This window comes from Anser brachyrhynchus, assembly GCF_964034855.1.
Source record: "Anser brachyrhynchus genome assembly, chromosome: 7".
In the NCBI taxonomy this organism is placed as follows: Eukaryota; Metazoa; Chordata; class Aves; order Anseriformes; family Anatidae; genus Anser; species Anser brachyrhynchus.
In genome coordinates this window covers 19,143,712-19,165,298 of record NC_137701.1, presented here as the reverse complement: position 1 = coordinate 19,165,298, position 21,587 = coordinate 19,143,712, and the positions used below count along the sequence as shown (strand labels likewise).

General features: G+C 38.4%; 2 long non-coding RNA genes across 2 annotated transcripts; one reads left to right on the top strand and one right to left on the bottom strand.

Annotated features, from left to right (window-relative positions):
* Positions 1-1,266: 1,266 nt before the first annotated feature.
* Positions 1,267-14,523, bottom strand: LOC308197922. The gene is made up of 3 exons (XR_013953435.1): positions 14,394-14,523; positions 13,704-13,815; positions 1,267-1,461 (listed from the first exon to the last, which is right to left on the bottom strand). It is a non-coding gene; the product is annotated as an uncharacterized lncRNA (long non-coding RNA).
* A 500-nt stretch (positions 14,524-15,023) lies between these two features.
* LOC308197923 lies at positions 15,024-15,833 on the top strand. Its single transcript, XR_013953436.1, has 2 exons — positions 15,024-15,152; positions 15,187-15,833. It is a non-coding gene; the product is annotated as an uncharacterized lncRNA (long non-coding RNA).
* Positions 15,834-21,587: the final 5,754 nt, after the last annotated feature.

Genomic DNA, 21,587 nt, shown 5'->3' with positions numbered 1-21,587 from the left:
ACAGCAACATTAAATGCAAAACAGAAAAAAAAAAAACCACAGCAATGGCATTCCTCAGAGACTGCATCATGTCAACAGCTGTCTAAAAGGGAACAGATACAGCCAGCAGCAGCAGCATTACAGCAGTCCTCAGATGGCCCTGCAGTGCTTGATGCAACACCTTGGTGCTGCTTTGGAGACTTGAAAAGGCAGCTCAGTCTCCAAGGCTGACAGTCTCAAACTTGATGGTGGACATGCAGCATCTCCACAACCCTAGCAGTACAGTGGTTACAGCACGAAATGATTTCACATAGGGCCGTTGATTAAGCACGAAGTGGTAGAGACTCTTGCACTGTCCTGAATTCAGCTCCAGTAACCTGTGGGTGAAACACGATGTCTCAGTATCATCACTCCCTGCACCATCACATTCATACTATGACCACGGAAGCTCTGGGGAGAGGTAGACATAACATCTAGGTAGCATTTTTTTTTTTTCTGCTGAGAAACATGGATACGTTTTCTGATTTCCAGCTTTACTGACATTATCTCCTCCAATACACAACAGGAGTTAGCGCCTCCAGCTACGACCAGAAGGTACATGGGCAGGCCTCCTGGGGATCAGCCGCTCTCCCCGTGTTGAGGGGTATGCAGGAGGCTGTGGTGGAGTAGTCCACATCTTCAATAGTCAACATCAAAAGGTGTTTACTGACTAGCTAGGTCCTGAAGTCAAAGGAAGAGGGAGATGACATTTATTTGCTAGTGAGACGAGTGCTAGCAAACTCTTCCAGTATCCCCTAACAAAGGTAATATGTGTTACAACCAGTATCAATACTATGCTTTTAAAATTTTCTGAAAAGCAAATTTTTTCTGTTTTTGTGATGTCTTACAGAGCCTTCAGAGACCAGACTAGTGACCTGGAAAGCCTGCCAGTTTTTGCCTTAACAAAGGCTGCAAAATCAGGTTCATATTAGAAAATTAAAATAAAAATAAAGGAGACATAATATACAGCAATGGCCGCCTTCAGTTGTAACAACCTCTCTCATTTTTACCTTGCCTGCAAATTTGTGTGATAAAATAATCGTCATTTTTCATCATTATGTCTTTATATCTTCCATAAGAGAACCACTCTCCTTGTTATCTTTATTCGCTGCTGTAAAGAAAAAAAAAAGATAATGTCCCTTACTTCATAAAACAATGCTGTTTTAAAGCTTTCATTTTAGAGCTAGCGTTAGGCCATGATGAATTGCTGAATGGTTGATTTCCTGACACTCTTTCTTACTAACCTTTCCTGACAGCTTCTGGATTGCTCTACCTGGTAATTTGCACTATAATAATGGCTACAGTGAGATGTCTCTTAACTATTTCCTTTATTTTTAACAAGATTCTTAACACCCTCTGTAGGTGACAAAATGCAATTACAGACGTGTAGTGTCCCCCTGAGGCCGGTTGCTCGCAGATGCCACCAGTACTTTAGTAGCGCAACTGTTAAATGAAACGAAAACAAAGAATCAGATTCTCTAAACATCCACTTCAAATAAACATTTAATTAAAAGTTATGAAGGCGTTTTATTGATTAACAGTCTTAGTAATTAAATAGTGTAGTTGACTTTTTTTTGGGGGGGGGGGGGGGGTTGGATTTGTTCTTCCTTGGAGATCTCTAATTGTTGTATGGCTTTACATTTATTGATAACTCTGTTTGATGAATACAGATGCCACCTTTTATGGTAGTCGTTGACAGAGTAATCATATTGTGAGAAACACCAGGCTTATGTAGTAACAGCTGTTGCAGTTATACATGCTGATATCCATTGGGAAAATGTGTTTGCTGCTATCATGGGTACACAATAAATGGAAGGTGCAATAAAGCACAAGCTAACATTTTGAAAATCCTTACAACTCTAGGAACTTTATTGCAGATTACAAGCACTTTGATCTCTGTCCAGTACTTAAGTCTTAATTATCAGACTAATTGCACAGACTATGTTCATTTTCAGTGGTAATCCTTTCGTGATTAGCTTCTGTGTTCAATAACTGACTTATCCTTTAATTAAAAGGACTATTAACCTTAAGGCTGCTGCTGTGGTTTGGGATTAAACCTATACAGAGTTAATATTTAATATCATTGTAAAAGCCTTTGGTGAAAGGTATAGAATGAAAATATAGTGATTCCCTCCTTTACTGTAACTTGCTTTAGGAGAGAGCTTCATTATATATCAGCATAATGTATTTTCCTTTGACATACTACTAGCTTAAGTCCATTAAGTAAATGCAAGAATATGTATGCACTTTGAGCCCTTTTCTCATTTACAGGCAGGGCATACTTGCACTGGATATTTCCCAAGTCATTCTAAACAGTCATGATCAGCGGCTGATCTGCAACACGCACACAGAGACAGGACAGGAGCAAGCATTTAAGGTCCTCCTTTTTACAACATCGAATTATTTTTTGTATTAATGGGCTAGGCAGTATTATTTTTGCTTATGTGGCAGTGAGGAGTTTATTTAGGAAAAGGGAAATGCTACGTGAAATGTGCTATAGAGGAAAGGGTTCTACCGTTTTGCCAAGGACCACTGCGGTCCAGCAGTTTGAAAGACTAAGAAGCAAATCCACAGTCATTGATGCCCAAGTGCGTAGGCTGCCAAAAAGCCAGATGCTGCTGTGGGAATCACTGTGTATCTTCTAGTTTGGCATCTGGGTCCTGATATGAGCATCCATGCCTAATGCCTGCCTGTGACTTAAGGTTCTACTGCTACATTAATATCTTTGCTTTTGTTTTTATTAATTTGTTTCAATAACACCTTCCCTCTTTAACGTAGGCAAGCACTTCAGGCAGATTGGTTGAAAAGCAAGCTAGGTGCAATGTCAAATATCTGCTCTCCTCAATAGCCTCATTGACTCATGGTGTGGAATCTGTTGCTAACTCTACCTGGTCAAACTAGACTTGTTAAAGACTGTCTTCGTCACTGAACTTGTTTGCTTACTTTGTATATGGTTAATTTGGGGTTAAGACTTAATTATTAGCTAGTTGTCATTAATGAAAGTTAGTATCTATTAACCAGCTGCTCAAACAACTTACAAATTGAGTAGGAAAATGTATCATCTCCCACTCACATTTGAGGTAGTGACAATATCTCTATCATTTCAATGGGACTATTATTTCATTTTAAAGGGAAAAATATTCTTCTTTTTATGCGCACCGCTCTAAGAATATAAAAAAATGTTCCCTATGTACAAGAGTTTCCTCCAAAATGTTTCCTTCCCTGTATAACTCAAATAATATACATAGTGAGGGCGACCTGACCACACTCTTTCCTGAATGGAGTGAAGATAAAAGCACTGTATTTGAAATCAAGAGGTGACTTCTGGCCCATGATGGGAGTGCCTGGCTCCAGAATTATTATATGGTGTTAAGTGCTGACAGTGCAATAGGATTTTCACAAGACATAAATACAATGAAGGATCTCCAAGCCTAGTGCTAGCCTGAGAAACGAGCCTGTTCGGGCTGCCTAGATAGAGCATGTTGGAGATACACAGCCACAAACAAATATCTCGTTAGATATAGAATGAAAGGCTGAAGTACTTGGCATTAAAATATTTCCACACATGCTATTTTAAGTACTTTAACTGAGCAACTCTGACAGAGTTCAGAAAGACAGGTGTGGAGACTGGACTCATATTCTGGAAGTTACTAGCTTTCAGAAATTTGGGGATTACCTTGCATTTAGCTACAGTACTTTGATGATTCATAGCAATTCCCTGTTTGGTCTTACCAGTCATGTTAGCAATAGGACTGTTAATATTCATTGTCTCTTGCATAGTCAGTTAGCAAATTTTTATCTGAAGGCTAAGAAAAAATAATGGAAAACTCAGGGAGAATTGAGACTCCTGAAATATTCACTTAACAGCTTGAGAAATAGGAACTAAACATGGAAGCTAACTCTCCATTTTCACTGACTAGAGAAAAGATGAATCTGTCTACATTAAAGATGGTCTCTCCAAAACCCCCTTGCTTTCTTCCTTCTTGCATATGTCATTGACATATAATATATTCATTTGAGCAGCTGTACGAAGACATCTCTCAAGCAGATAGCAACCCAGGCAGGGTGACTGTAGATACTGATAGATACTTCTGGTATGTTCAGAGACCCAGAAGCAGTAGGAGAAACATGGCATGGCACACTGGTATGAAGGCCATCACCAAGTCTATGTTTCTGAGTCATGTTTAAGGTTACTATGTTCCATCCACTCCTTTAGGATAAAACGAAGTGGATAGAAATGGACATGTCAACTTGACAGAAAGGTAGTCACAGATACCATCACAGGTATATATTTTGTAGGAATAGTTATGTGAGTAGCAACTTTATCTTTTTCATTCTCACCACAGAGCATGATTACACAGTTACTCATTTCTGTGAGCTTTCATATCTCTAACCTGACATCCATTTAACTATTTTAGTCACTGTACAGCTCTGTCCTAGTAAAGCAGGATAGTTATGGATCCAAAACCCCAATTCAGTATGGTACTAAGAATATGCTTAACTTTAAAAAGGAGTGTGTATATACTAAAACTCTGCTACAGGCCTAATTACTATAGCAAGTCAACATTAAAGTCTCAGGAATACTAATGTATTTCAATTAAAAGTACAAAACCCCTATAATCTTATTAGAAGTTTAAAACCATTATGAAATACAGTTAGAGCATGTCAGAAACTACTATAAATATAAAAATTAAATAAAGGAATTAAAATGAGTGGAAAGGTTTTTATCTGGAAGTCAGGACTGAAGTTCAATCTAGAAAATATTAATAAAATCCACATTTAAAACAGGAGGTATTTGTCATAAACATGCTGTTTATCTACTGAAGTTGGTAAATATTGGCTATTTAATAGCTTTAACTCCATGTTTTAATAGATGATAATCATACATTTTCATCTAGATGCTTCCACATCGAGGGTGGCTCCTGGGCAAACAGACTTTTGTCAGTGAATTCTGATTGCCAATTTTCAATGGCTGGGACGCAGTCTCCTCATGTGTACTAGAGCAGACGGTTGCCTATCATGTTGTTCCAGTTGCTGCCAGCTCTTTGCTGATTCGTACAATAATAAGCGCCTATTTCCATCGCTATTGGTAATCTTGTCATTTTTGTGATGTCATCAGCGCAAGTCAGAACAGAAAAGGTCAGTGGTACAATGATGTACTGTATATAAAATGAGCCATTAAGAGAAAAAAAACGGTTAGACATTTAAATGACCAAGCTTGCCAAGGCATGGGAAAATATATACTGAGATGGTCAGGATAGCTATATTTTGCAATTCCCATAATAAGTGAATAACTTCACCCCCACTATGTTGGCCTAGAGCAGTATGTACTGCACAAGACAGCCTCAAGCTATGCCTGGATAGACCAGAGGTAGTCTGGATAAATATATATTTAATGACTGACACTAAGCATATTTAGTAAATCTTGAGAGTGTCCCGTATTCTGCCCTTTAATTTATCTAGTGTCTATACTATAGAAATATATACAATTTGAATATAGTGTGTAGATGTTTACCATCTTCTGTATTAAAAAAAAAAGTGACCAAAACCAGTGTAACAAAACCTTTTTGTACCACAAATGAAGCAGGAGATAAAGTCAAAATTCAGACAAAGCATGATGCTAACAAAACATCTGAAATGAAGTTCCTATGCCTATACAAAACACAGAGGGAGGAAGGGAGGGAAGAGGGGAAAAAGGGGACCCTGGGCTGCAATGAGGGGCTCCTGCTGATTGACCAGGTAATCCCACACAGAACAAGAGAAACACCTCTTTGTCAGGTCTTACACATTGCTTAGGAACAGAGCAATCAAGTAATTCCTAACATTACCAGCTACTTTTCCTTATTTTTTTTCTCCACTCTCCCTCTTCAAAAATGTGACTCAGGTCCTTCCAGCCACCTTCAGAGCGCATCACCCTGCTCCACTCAGCCTACAGCTCTCTCCAAACAGAATCAGCAGCATTTGGTATGCTTAGCATATACAAGTGTATCATCAGCAAGCATTTTAAATTTGTGATAGTCACAGTTCTTTCTGGGTTTCCATCAGTACTTCTTACAAAAGTAGCAATAAGATAAGGAGAATGTGGGATCTGAGTGGCCTCTGATAAATATTTCTCTCTGATTCATTGCTGCATTTTTACAAGATGCTTTTGCTGAAGTTAGGAAGTGAAAGACCGAAAAGCACGGTTGTTCTACATCAAAACTGAGGGACGACCAGGAGTATGCTGTGGATAGGAGCAAACAGATGTTTGCTCTCACAGCTAATGGTGGCACAGTAAGGGAGCAAGTGGTACTGCCTGAAGGCTGTATTGTGTTGCCTACTGTACTTCTCAGTGATCTTTGAACACAGGCAAGCACTGAGGTGATAAAATGACTAAATTATGCAGCTTATCGAAGACCAGAGAAGGCTGTGAGGTTGACAGGAACCTAACTCCTGATAAGCAGATCTCCTAATAGGAGATAGATACACAACAGCAGATTAAATTCAGTGCTGACCAGTGGGAAGCAGTGGATGCAGAAGAGTTCTGTGAGCATCTTACTATTTAACACTGGTCACTTAGTGATCGACAAGCTGACTCTGTGTGATAAAAGCTAAGGGACTTCCTCCACACGGGCCTCTTAACCACACAGTCCTCTGAAACTCTAGGTTTTGGCATCTCTTGTAAGTGGGGTATCAGAAAACTGGTTCCTTACAGCAACCCAGTCTCCCCCCCGCCATTCTTCAAGTTAAACATAACTGCTTTCATATCACCATTTGCATTTTTCTATTTAAGATGTGGGGAAGTCATGTGATTTTTATGAAGACTACAACACCAGTCTATTCGTATTGTATTTTTAGAGACATTGTATTGATTGAAAGAGAATGGGCTAACCTGAGATGTAAACAATGACTGGCATTGGCCTTAACCCATGTGATTAATATCACTGATTTGTCATGCTGAGTGATGTGAAAAGAGAAACGATTGGTTGTTGATTATTGAACAGCTCAACACAGGGCACATTTGGCATGTCAGACGAGAGGCTATTCTAATGAGCTAGAGCTGCTGCCAATTACTTAAGAACCAGCGCCTCCTCCACAAGCTATTTCGTACATCTTCAAAATGTTTAACTAAATTCCGGCTCAGTAACAGATTGCAAATAAGATGGTTAGACTCAAGAACCTGTGCATATATATTCCTTTAGCAGGCAGGTGCACATGAGATGACGCTAATGGAGCCTTTCATTCTCTGGTGATAAGTAATTAACATATAGCACAGCAGTCAGTTTAAGAAATGTTCAGTTCTTTGTAGAATCTGACAGACCAGTGTAATTGAAACATCCCCTCATAATTTTTATTTACTGGATTCAGGAACAAAAATTATCAGTACTGAAAACTATTAGAACAAACTCTAGGAAGACAAACTCTAGGAAGAGACCTCTGATTTTGCATGGCCTGCTGTAATGACACTCTTAAATACCTAAAGCTTTGGCCAGAAAGAAAGCAAAATATGACAACCAGTCACAGAAGGTATAAATATTTCTGTTACATCAGTACGGAGCCCACTAATCATAAATATCAGCTAAAACTTCTATTTTATTTTTTTTCCCCCTCCATGGATGTGTGATCAAATTCCTCTTTTTTTTTTTTCAGTAGCATAGACATTACCCATGTTCAGATTTTCTATAGTCCCATTATAAAAAACAAACAATACTCTGGCCATGCCCATTCAGCTACTGAACTGCCTCTGCTTAGAGCATACACAAGGACACCTGATTTAGAATAAAGTTCTGACTATTTAAGTGTTCTTCATTTTAGTGCTTTTACATTACAGAATTAAAATACTTGTCCCGGAAACTCTAGAAGCTCCTTTCTCTGTAGTTTTGGTATGCTATCCAGAAATCCAGACATAACAGAAAATAAAGATGTCTTCATTCATTTTGAGACACTTTTTAGTTTAAATTCTTCCTATGGCAACTACATTGTTTTCCACTTAAAGTGTATATAGATTCTAACTGTAAATTGAATGTTGAAAAAGTGTGAGCTTTTGTGAGCCAGATGGATCTCAATAGGCTCTGTGACCATGAAATTAAAGGTACGTCAGTATTGTTTCTGGTTCAGGCACATGTGCAAAACAGCATGCAAGCTATGTGCTAACATGCACAAGAAAATGCATATTGAATGCCTCTCTCCTTTGATGAGATCAAATGTGTTTTACAACTGGAAGCCTATTTTAGTTAACTCCCACTGCAAGCAAGTTATTTAAGGTACACTAACACCATAATTATTGCTATTAAGATTAATCTTTTTTTCCCCCCTCTAGATACTTGGCATATGAAAAACTCTTAAAAACCATGTTTGTAATAATTTGTTTTGGGTTCTGTAGTTGAAGCACCTTTATATTTTTCCTCATGAAATATTTGCTGCCTCCAATCACCTGGGGAACATTACCTTGATGAAGCCACTGAAATATGCTCCATCAGTCTCAAAGGGTTTTCCTAGCCTACTTTTCACCCCTTCTTGCCAATTAAGCTGCCACATTATGTATGATAGTGAGGGTCACTTGTTTTTTCCAAGTGATATTCTGAATTGGTGAAGATGACAGAAGCATACTGGCCTAGTGAATAATTAGAGTGGATCTTAGAGCCCCAAACCCCCATCTTGCACTGCCACATGCTAACTATTTTTAACCTCAGCTCATCTCCTCTAGCAGGATACATGTGTTTTTGCCAGGAAAAACTACTGCAGTATTCTGCACTGGGTGTCTGTATTTTATATTAAGAAGTTAACAGATAAAATAACTAAAGAGATGTTGAAAAATATAAAATTTGAAGAAATATATATATATATGCAACACAAGGCTTACTTCCATGAATAAGACACAATGTTGTTGTCGGACCACATAACATTCATTACACTGTATTTTGCAAATATCTAAGCAATTCTTCATTCATTCACTTCGAGTTCATGCATGCATCAGTTTATAGAAAAGGTAAAAAAAAAAAAAAAAGCAATCCTTTATGTTATAAGACCAAGAAGTGCTACTCTATAGTTCTAAAGCAGTAGTCTCCATTGTAGTCAATGAAATAAATCATCAGGTATAAAATGTTCAGTCAGAATTTCTGTACAGTTTTGCCACTGCACAATCTCCAAATAATCACAGGAGGCACAGAACATAACAGGATTTAGTAGTTTCATGCAGAGACAAATATTTGTGATTCTAAGTCAGCCTTTCCAAAAGGAAGACACTTACCTTAAATGTTCGGGATTAATCCACTGCCTAAGACATTTAACAAAAGGGCTTAAAGGGAGAGTTACTGACATTGGATGAAGGTTTTAGTGAAAGAGCAGAGATGCCTTGGCTTGGCTAGCTTCCCTCATATAGCTATTAACAAATTTTACTGCAGTAGTGATCACCAGAAACAAAGGAGCCAACAGGACAGTAACGCAGGGCTGAGTAGTGACCTTTCTGCCTCCTTCCCTTCATTGTTCAGGTTGGAACAATGATGCATATTGTGACCAAATTCCTCAGCTGAGCTCTAATTGTGGACAGGGTGCAAGAACTAGAAGATTTGCCATTTGGAACTTGTAAAAACAAGATTGAAAAAAAGATTCAGTCTTCAGGGAGTACTCAAGAGGGCATCTCCTTTTAAGATGTAACCACACAATTGTATAAGTTCTCCAACCTCACACTTTTTGTTGCTCTGTCTTCCTTAACCTCAGAAAAATCTTCCAGCTACAAGAAAATGCTGCCTTCTCAACTCCACTGGAAACGGTGCTATTCACTACTTGCACAAGTGGCTGGGAAGCAGGAAGTAGATGCCCCAGATCACAAACAGAGATTCTGGGCAGTTTACAGCAGAATTACAGTTTAGACCATGGTCCGTGCCTGTTCCAAGCTATTGAGAGCTCCATCAACTCACCCAGCCCCAGATATGCAGGCGAAAAGATCCTCTCAGCCTTAACAGCATAGTACACCTTATATTTCAGTGAGTTTTTTCTTTCCCCTGCAGCATGAAAGTTTTTTGGCTAAGCATCCTTCTAATCAGGACATTTCAGAATTGTTTTCTATGCAGCACTTCACCTTCTCTACCTAGGATTGCAGTTAGCAATTTTGTTTCCCTCTGTCTTATTTCATACAATTTGCTGAAAAAAGAGTGGCAGCAATAAAAATTGAAAAAAATTGAAAATTGAAAAAATGGAGTGCAGACCAAAAAAAAGGAAAAAACACAAGAAACCCACATCAGTGTACATATGCTGGTCCTTTAAGATATTCTGAAACAGCATAGGAAGGGCAGTAGCAAGCAGGTAACTTGGATATAATGTTTATTTTAGAGTTAGTGATAAATCACTGTGAGATAATAATGGGAGCATATGTCTCCAACAGCTTTTCAGAAAAGGTGTTCTATTCTAAATGTAAACTAGTGGACCAAAGAGATAGTGAAGATTTATTTCCTCTTTCCTGGCAGAAATAGATTTCTTTCCTTAGCATATTAATGATGATGCATTAAAAATGTTTACAAAATACCATCACTTGAAATTATGAAATGAATGTAATTAAATCACCTACAAGCCCTTAGGGCTGTGAACACCAGCTTAAGCATTAGTGAGACAGATTGCAAGCTAGGATTCTGGTTGTTTCTCTCATGCTGGGGAGAAATGGAAATAGTATTGCGACTGATAGCCCTACCACTGCACAGAATGTAACACTGGAGCACAGCAGAGAGGAAAATTCCCAGTGATAGCTAGCACCAACTGGAAGTCCTGCCAACAAGAACAGCACTGCCAATTTGTATCTCTGACCAAGGTTATCCAGGAGAACATTTGCCATCATCTATTTTCCAAGCAGCTTACTTTGGAGTTGCTATGGTTAGGCTGAAAATGGCCTTGGGTGAAAAAGAAACAAAATCAAACCAGGGTGGCAGACCTAAAAGGGATCTTTGCCTGAAAAAGAAATTTTCCTAAGGAATGGTATCACCTGAGCATACAGTTATCCTGAGGACAGGACCAAGCTCTTCCAGTAAGCCTGTGAGACCAGACTGATGGGTACCTGCATTTGCAGTCACCCCTCTCTAAGGCTTCTGTGGGTTATATTGATTGCTGGACAATTATTAACAACTAGGCTCCATCACCTACAAAAACAAAACAAAACAAAAACCACACCACACCACCACCAAAAAAACAACAATCCATCCACCCCCTTTATTCTACAGCTTTGAAGTGGGTTGTCCTCATCCATGTTAAAAGCTTGAAGTTAACCCTGGCAGAGCAGCTCACGTGGTGAAAGATAGGGCACAGACATCTGTGGGCCCTTTATTTTAATCTTCCACTGTCTCCAGATCTGCTGCGGCCCATGCAGCATATTGTACAAAACATGAGTAGCTTTTGCTGAGTGGGAAGGGGTAAAAGATCTATTTGTCACTCTAGACTTTCAACTGTTCGATTCCTCCTTGGATCCAGAAGCCTGACCAAGAGTGCATGCCTCATGTTCAGTCTGGTCAATTTTTTAGCTCAGAAGCTAAAAAAACATGGAAATCAGGAAAGAGAAATTGTTTGTACATGATAAATCTACTTCTCTACTGTATGCAGAAATAGTCTCACTTATAGCACCATTTTTTTTTAAATCTTACAGTATATGTTTTGATCAGAGAAACATCTGGCTCAAGCAGTCCCTTTGCTGTTTAATTTAAGGGAGAAAAAACCGTGAAATATTGTTTGAGTCCATCTTTAAAAAAAATTTAAGTTGTATATACATGAATTCTTACAGACATGACCTATGCTAGGACATCTGTGCAGAACTATGCAGTAGACAACATTTAGAGAATATCTGATTCCCTACAAAACCTGGATTAAGTTTTCTACAGAAATATTGAACAGCATGGTCTCACAGTTAATATAGTTGCATATGACATACTCTATCTCAGTTTGATAGTTATCTCAGCAACAACGCAAATGACTCATAGAAAAAGTTTTCCACAAGTAAACAAAAATTTCTGTTCATCACTTTTCAATTTTTCCAGGTCAGAAACCGTGCAGATTCCGAAGGTGTTAGATATATGTACAGTTGGAGCCAAAAGATTTGCAAGAAGGGCAGGAAGTGCTAGGAATAGGAAGTCTTGAGCTTAAATTTGAGCTTTTGCTATGTGCTTATTGTATTCTTCTCAATAAGTCACTTCATGTTTTCTTTGTACTCTCATGCATAAACTGAGAAAAATAATCCTCATGAACATGTACTTCAGAAGTATCTTGCAGCTTAAACAATTGATGCTCCAGCAGTACTTTAAAGAGTCTAAGTCTTTCCAAAGGTTTGCTTAGAGAGAAGTACTCTACATTTTCTGAGAATGATATTTCTGAAGTGTTCAAAAATTAATTCAGATTTAATCTCCCTTTTTTAGCCTATCCACATATACAGTGTAAAGCAATTTTGAAGCTGAACACAGTAACAACAGCAAGCAGTAACTCTATAAAACTCCTATGGCAACGTTTCCTTCATAAGCACTTGCCCCAGTTCTTGGGAAACATCCACCCAGTAGGATTGGGGTTCTGCGTAAAAGTTATGTGAGATAACATAGTGAAAGATTCTATTATATAGGACATGCCCCCAAAGGGTCAGATTTACAATACAAATATATTAGCAGTAATAAGTTGTAATGCTCTAAAATCCCTATTACAATGATTCCTTATTCAGTTCAGGAGATGAACATCATGCAGACTGACAATTGCTCACACAACAAATGGCAAGGATAAAAGTGACACTGAACCTTCATCTTGGTTCCTCAGAACCATCCATCCAGTGATATTAGGGATTCACACAAGACGTATGTAAGAAAGCATCATGAAATGTTACAATATAAGGTTCTACTACATGGCACAAGCTGAGAAAGGGTCAAGTTTACCATACATACATCACCAACTTCCAACTGCATACACTAACTTCAGGAGTATGTGAACAGCTAAGTACTATAGGCAAACACTAAATACATAGAGCATAGATATCTACATAGGCATCATGTGTAATACACCTTTCCGTAGCCAGTGTTCATCAAACTGGTAATGTCTTCCTGTTTCTTGGAGAAGAGGTTTCAAGTACCCTTTCCACCTTCTTCCCACAAGCTCTAGGGGCAGTGTCCATGCACTGACAAAACCTTGGACTGATGTTACCCATGGTCACCAATAAAATGGGCATTTCAGTGTTTTACACCATGCTTTTTCCAAACTTAGCTTCTAAGCTACATCTCCCTGTACACTTTACTGCTTTCGAACATGAACTGTCAGGGTCTTCACCAGGCACTACATGATGCCGGTGTGCACATACCAAACTGCAGAGGCAACCAAAGAAACACAATCAAAGGGTGCATATATGACAAACTGAAAGGCAGCTCCTCTTATTTGAAGAAAGAATGGCCATATTCTAATTAGGAACCACACCTAAAATTCCACCTTCTAGGCTCAGAGCTTTCTATCCCTGTAATCAGGGCCAGTTTTTATTAAGTTTGTGAAAACCACTGAGACACAGGAGATGCATCACAGATTCTACAGCTGCTGGTACAATGTAGCTCCCATCTGAAGTTATTACCGAAAGGCAGAACATCCAAGAAGCATTGAACTTCATAGAAGCAACTGTATCCTAAGCCAGTATTACAATTTATGCATTAGATTTGCTACTATGAAGACAAAAGATGAACACTTCACCAGACCCAGCATCTTACCTTACACTGCTCTTCTAAAATGCACAAGAAGCCCTTTCAGCACGTATGGGCAGATCTAGCTCAGTGGTGAAGCCTAGGATGTAGTTGCTTTTGGCCACTTATCACCACCTTCCTGAAACGTTTTTACACTTAATTAAAGGCAATGTCAAAACCTGGAGCTCTCCTTTTTACCGAGGGCAACCAGTTGGTGTTGTACTGAGAGCGAGTCCCAAAGGGCACTTTTCAATTAATAGGGGTACTTGCCACAGCACTGCAAAAGGGATGGCTTTTGCTTAATAATGAATGCATCAGCCTACAGCTAGTGAAAAGAGAGTGAGATTAACACTAGTATTTAAGAGGTTTCTCACATAAGCAGCAAAATTAAGGAGAAAAAAAAATCACTTTGTTGCTTTATCAGTTCAGTGCTCTCCTTTAATCATTGTTTGAAGTCCATCTTTTTTTTTTTCTTTTTTTTTCTTAACCTTTGTGGGTTGCAGGAGCACTACATGCTGTTAATAATAGCACTGTGTTGATTTTCTGTGTTACAGCAATAGCATCTTTTAATATTTTTTTAAAAGATAATGTTAGGGTATGTTTCTCTTATTTATACAGCTAGCTTCAGCAAGACTGTAAGAAATTTTAAAAAGGATAGAAAAGAATATAAGATAACTTGTGGAATTAAAAAAACAACAACAAAAAAAGCACCCTTACCAATCTTAGTCCTCAGAAAATAAAATGCTTTCAGACTCTTCCAGGCATGTTAGAAACATTTAAAAGCACTTCCCAGAGCTCCTGAGAAGTACACGTCTTCTGTCAACTCAACACTGCACAAACTGAGCAGGAAAAACTCCCTGTTACTCCTTCACATATTTCAAGGTGTAAATGGAAAGGTACTGTGTCTGAAGTCAGGTGGCAGCACTTACCCTCTAAGACAGCTCCTCCCAAGACCAGGTTTTACCTCCATCTCCATGGAACCAGCACAAAACCTCAGTGCATCAGGTTCCAGGGAGTGACCTCAAATACTCATGTCTGCCGCCTATTCAAAGGCACGTGACAAAATTATGAGCTAAGTTCTGTTGATAATCAAACTGAAAATGAAGGTAGTTGCTCAAGGCCTAGTCTTTCTGTCCTGTACTGGTAAGGTGATCCAGCTGACTAGGCCAGAAGAAAGGCACAACATTATGGCCTCTGAGCCAAGTCTCGAACAGACTATGGAAAAAAATTAGTTTAGCTGCTCCAAAATGGGAAGAGATCCTCTTGCAGCAATGCAAATGGAGTTGATTTCAGATCAAACAGCTCAACATTTATGGGTCAGACCCCTCTGAAGGAAGTTAGGACACCCACTCAGGGTGCAAGCACCGAACTGTGCACTTCCCTGAGGTGACTAGTTTCCTGCAATTTGTGTTTCCCAGGCCTTAGTGATACAGCTTTGGCAGCTCTAGAATTTCAGGACTCAACCCTAAAACCAAGGTATAATATTTCCGGACTCAGCCCTAAAACCAAGGTATAATATCTATGGTAGCTCAGTCCAACATAGGCTAGCTGTTGCTGGAAGTCATTCCCTTTCCATCTCTGTGTGGCAGGAAACATTTGGACATCTCATCTCCTCCATGTAAAGCCAGTGGGCAGGTCTGGTCCAGGAGGCCTGGTGGGCCAAGTGCCTCAGGGCTCCGTGCAGCTTTCCTGCTCTGAGCATTTTTTGCTCTGCTTTGAAGGTCATGTTCCTTGGAGATCATGTTCCGTGGAGTGAGTACCAGAAATTAGACATTACCTCTACAAATGCGATGTCAAACCACCAGAAAATAGTTATCTCCTTTAGAGAATATAAATAGTCCATTTGGAATAGAATAGCAGCAGCAGAAAACAGTTCATCTCAGAATAACCTTACAGTGGTGGTTAGGTGCTTTCCTGGAAAACATTTCATTCTTGAATAGCCAATAAGGGAATGTAACTTAATCTCAAGTGAGAATTTTAGCTACTTGTCTATAGGATTTAAAAAAAAAAGAAAAAAAAAGAAAAAAAAAAGAGTTCCTCCTCCATTTTGTGACCTCACAATGAAAAACATGGCCAGTCAGAAGTATAAGAATGTTTAAAAACAATCCACAAAGTGTTTCAGGTTGACTGGAAAAGCTATTTTAAAAATAAAAATAATTTACAAGGCCATAAAAATGTACCCTATCCTGTGTGAGTGACATGAAATAAATCTATGGCTCATCTATATCAAGCTTTGGAGATGCTATACAGAGGGTGTTTGTAAGCAGGCATGTGTATTTTCTGAACATTTGGATATATATTTTTGATCACAGTTGTACCTTTTTCATTTTGTGTTCCAATGCTCCTTTGAGGCTACTCATGTACCATACTGGCTTGAAGTGGTACATCTGTTCCTTCATTATGCTCTGCTCAGGTCTTTAAATACCTGGAGCAAACCCCAGACTCCAGATTTACCTGCTATTTTAATATAGCTGAACTATCTCTTCTCTACTTGGCAGTCAGTGTTATTGCACAGACTGTATAGTTGAAGATCATAAATTTTTCTTTGTGCCCAATAAATGCACTCTTTCAATAGGTTAATGCTTCTATCCTGCAATTATTTCAAACAGGTGGGCACTCTGACACTTGCCATTAGCCAGTCCGCAACACACAAATGTATTGATCAAGTCAAAGATGCACTTCTGACTTGTGCTAATCAATGTATCAGTTCTCCAAGGGTTTTTACAGTGTAATGAGCAGGAAATATAAACACCACTGCTAAGTTTCTCTCTCTTCAGGGAGCAACTGAGTGCACATATAGAAGAGCTGATGTACTGATTCACAGCAAAATAAAATGACATCTCCAAATAAAATTTTAATCTTAAGCATGTAGGTAAAGTTTTGAGGAAGACTGATAGGTAAAGTTGCAAAGTTTGCAGAATTAGAGCACTTAATATACAGCTATGGAGCTACTGTGCAATTGTACCTTTTGTTGTAAGTTTTCCAGAGATAACCAGAGCTTGACCTGCCTTTAGGCGCCCCAAAGAAGCCACATGATGTGACAGGGAGTGTTTTTGATGAGGAATTAGTAGTTTCTGTCCCACTAAGCTAGGGCCAAACACATTCCTTAGGGTGTTCTTGGGATTTTTGCTTTTGGAGGTGATATTCTGAAAGTCCCTATCAGTGGATGGTCTTTAATTTACCATGCTTCACCTTCAGTCTTGGAGTTGCAGCTCTATGTTGACAGTGCCATGCAACAGCCATGCATTTTCTGTTAGTCCAACATTGTTTACAAAAATGAACAAATGCATTCTGTGCACGCAGTCACTGAAGTAAAGCTTGCTGAATGCTGGTATCATAAACATATTGCATTCAAATTTAGTTAAGGTTGAAGATTTCTTTTTCATATGAAATTTGTTGAGCCTTTCTCTACTGGATCTTTCATTAAATAATCAGAGAATAATACATCGTCTCTGCAGTCAGTGATACCATTTGCCACCCTCAGTAAAGTTTTATGTTGTCTCTGATAAGGCAGCTGATAAAGTGTCAGATAGAGGGCATTGACAAGCTGCAGTTAGGATTCTGGGTCAGTACAAATCAGTGTTGACCCCAAGGTCGTGAACAGTATCTGAGGTTACCTGAGGTTTAGGTAGCACAACAAAGATGATGCAGAGAAAAAAAGTCTAAAATCACTAAAATCTTTTGCTTGCAGTAAACCAGTTTACTTGAAATAGATGGGAAAAATAATAATATACTCTGATCAATCCCTCCAGTTTTTACTGTATTCCCATAGTTACCTTCAGCCCCTAATGACAGGATAGGAGTCTATAACTCTTTCTTTTGGATCTCAAAGTACATACACCAAATCCAAGTGCTAGGCTCTTTTATGTCTTTAAACCAAAGATATCTGAATCAGTCATTTTTATAATGTCTCTTGAAACAAGAACTCTTACTGAAGCTTTATGTAAATATATAGCTAAATGCTATCACCAGCTGACCCATTTCCCATTGTCTACTATATATCAGGGACAAAACTCCTTCTGAGAGGCACAAATGCAACCTAGGAATTCTTAATCCCAAAATTCAATGTGTAATCCACTGGCACAGCGTGTGTCATATATTTTAATGGCCAGTGTACATAGATACACGTGTACAACTGCAAGCAGTTAATGGGTTTACTCTTTTAATGGAGGAAGTCTTGGCTGCTAATCTGAAGGCCCTGGGTTCAAGCCCTACTGATGACCCAACTTAAATTATTGTTTTATTAAGTAAAGACTTAAATATGACTGATATAATTTAAGCTATTTAATCTTCCATTATAGAATGATTAAGATTCATCCATCTGTTCTATAATCAAAGATTAATAAAGTTATGAAGCTAATAGTATAACAAGTGTTTTTGCTAATCCCAAATTGTTGGGATAGTTCTCATCTGGGAGCAGTGAGGGACACAGCAGGAGGAACAGCCCATCTCTATTAGGAGTGATTAGTATAACTTTAAGCTATAATTACTTGGATACATTCACACAGGAGACTGCTACCCAGCCATTAAGTATCCTTAAGAGGATGATCTTCTCTACCAAAAGGTCCAGCAGTTTTTCTGACAGTTGAGAAGTTTATCTCCACTAAGTGCCTGAAGGGTGACTCAGTGATTCATATGAATGACAGGTGGTTTTTGTTTGTTTGTTTTTTAAAGTGGCTGACAATAAAAAAAATAAAAAATAAAAAAAAATAAAAAAAGACTCTATATCATCTTTCTATGCTCATTCCTCTAAGGGGATATCCATTAGTTAAATGGCAGGAAGGTTTTACCAAGCTGAAGGCATCTTGTGTAGCCTACTATCTCCATACTAGTCCTGCAGAATCAATAATTTCTTTGGCTATTTGGCATTGCCACTTCTTCAAACATCTAGAAAGAAACCAATGAAAAACATATGAAATCCCAGGGGAATGTTTTCTACCCTAGAGCCATGGTGTACAGCAAGAGACATTCTCAGGTGCCTGCCAAGAACAGCTCCGGGCAGTACAGGTCTGGCAGCTCATGAGTATCTATCAATAAAAACAGCAAAACAGCGACACAGATAGTTTGCCTAAGCATTCTCAAAAAGTACACTGAGGTCTAGAAGTCAAGAAAGCCTTATTCTCCCTGCCTTAAAGGTAGACAAGTAGAGGATCCAAAAGGTAAAACTAATAACTCAAGAACTGCATTTATGAGACAAGGCAGACTGAGAGTCTTCAGAAAGTTAATACCGGTCAGTGCACAGATGGAAGATTTTTTACAATCCTTTTTGGATACTTTTTAGTGGTCAGTTTTTATTTCTCATAGGAGCTGAAGACAGCACCTAAGCAAAAGGTGCTTCTGCTATTTAGCCAAATTGCTAAATGAAGAGAAATTTCACTGAGAGTGCTTTGAAACCAGTTCTATAATATCAGAAATAATCACGCCATTGTAACTGATCCATCTGAAAATTGTGCATGTTCCCCATACTCTTTCTTCTTCCCTTTGCAGAATGTTGTTTAAAAACTCATATTTCTAGTGAATTGCATGGACCTTTTTCTAACTTCCTATTTGAATTTTAGCTAGGCCTGAAGTAATCTCTTTCTATTAGCATCAATCTTTAAATGGAATGGCTCTTCTTCCTCTTTCTATTTCTTTGCTGTATACAAAGCCAGTATCATATATCCTCATCAGCTTTATTATTACTAGCTTAGCCAAGCCTTGTACACCTGGAGCATACCTATATTCTGAAATACAATAAGGTACAGAAATCTAGAGAGGGCATCAAACGTTTACATTCTTACCAGATCTAGTGCACTAGTGGCTGGGGCTGTATACACTAGCTGATTACAGGATGACTTTCACATGATCTTTTGTTTCTGACGAAATCCCAAATAGTACCCAGAATACTTTTTAATATTGCATTAACTTTAATTTAAAGCTTGCTCCCACCCCACCCCAATTCTGCCTATATAATATTCCAGTCTTGTTCCAAAACAACAATACCTTCCAAATTTGCATCAGTTGCAGAGTTCATTAACCCATCTGTTTTGTGGCAAGGTCATCATGAAAACATTCTTTCAACTCTAGATTTTGTCAGTCTTTGAACTAGTACCATTCTTCCAATAACTTTCCCATTCAGCTCAGCTAATTATCTCCTATTTAGCCAGTTTCTTGCTCATCTGATCTTTCTTTCGCCAATGCAATATTAACCAATGTTTACTTGAGGCACCTCACCAAAACCTTAACTGAGCTGCCAGTTCCATACATCTTATTCACAGTCCCACACTTGACTTTTCAGGCTTTTTACCTTCAGCTTTCTCACCTTTCCTTAAGGCTATGATGTACTTCTTGAGTATCACTTACTGGAACTTCTGCTTGCCACCAGTTCCTTAGTATTTTCTCTGGCTTTATTTTTTTCTCACAAGCCTTCACAAAAAGCAGCCAGCAAAACTCTAACAAGCTCCACTTCATTTTCAGTGCTGACACCTGCCTGTGTTTGCATAGGAGGAGCTATTGCATTGCCCACGAGCTGAGCTCCGTGCTTTCACAAGGAGAAAGCTCGCAGTTGTCTCTGCAGACACAAAAAAAACCCACAATCTCTAATCCTTAAAGGTGATGCATAGAAGAACAAGTTGTAAAATCTTTATCTCATAAACATAAGAGAAATAGAACTTCTGCCCAATTTGTGTAACAGCATTTCCAGCTCAGAATATGTCCTTGTCTGTCTGTGTAATCCGGTGGGTCTTTTTCAAAGGCTTTAGGTGCAGAAGTTGAATGATTGCACAAAAGTCTTGGTTTAAATTTTGATTTCAATAGAAGTACATTTTCAGTTAATGTGGCAGAGAAGAGTGAGAGGACTACAGATGCAGACTTAACTGACAAAAAAATAAAAAAGTGAAGTGAAGTGAAAGGAAGGAAATTTTTATTGTTTCTTCAAAATTCTGAAATTAGGCTTTTAGAGCCTAACTCAAATACGAATGCTCAAGGTATAACTGTGGGAATAGGGATAAGAATTAAGATAAGAAACGAGGAAACATAAAATATAAATATTAAATATAGGGTCACCTAGAAACTTCTTGAGTGTTTTTCCAAGCTTGCTGCCCTCTGATAGCTTAAACAAACTGCTCACGTCCTCATAGTCTTTCCTCAGTTTCAACTTTTTATTCAATTTTCTTGAGAAAGAACTGAACAGAAACCAACACAGAACTATGGTGAGTTTTGACATCTTATTTACTCAGTAGGGAGATAACTTTCAAAGATAAAATATCACTTTCCTTCTGAATAGTAAGCTTTGTATTTTTTTTCCCTACTTACCGCCTTTCCTAGTTGCAAGTTGCATCAGTTACTGCCACTACAAATGTTTATCTCATGAGCAAAGAATCAACGTTATGTCTATGCCTACAAAGGGAAATAAAGAGGAAATACTTTCTAGCCTTTTCCATCAACTGCGGAGTCAGCAAATGGACCTTCATTTTAACACAAATTCAAATATATTTAGAATTATTTACTTGTATTACTTTGCTTTTAAACTGACTTCCTCTGGTAACAGTTTTTTGTTTTTTTTTTTTTTTTTTATATATCTGAACAGTATCTCTAAATCACAGAGTTCCTGATATAACTGTTAAAATGAAGCCTCTCTATTTGTAAGCAACTAAAAACAGATAATTGTAATTTCAGCAAAATGTCAGCCATTTTCTCCTGCCCCACAATAAACAGCCAGTGAATGTCCAGCAGTATCATGCAAGTGCTCAGAGATTTGCATGTACGCTGACGAAACAAACATGTACAGGTTGAAGTAGATACAAAACGAAGTGTAGCATGACACATTTCAGATTAAACAGAGATGTCTCTGTGGTAGAGTGTTGTCTGTGCGGTACAGTGTTGTCTCTGCTGTTTTGAATGCTATTGGGACAAAAACACTGATTTAGGGTA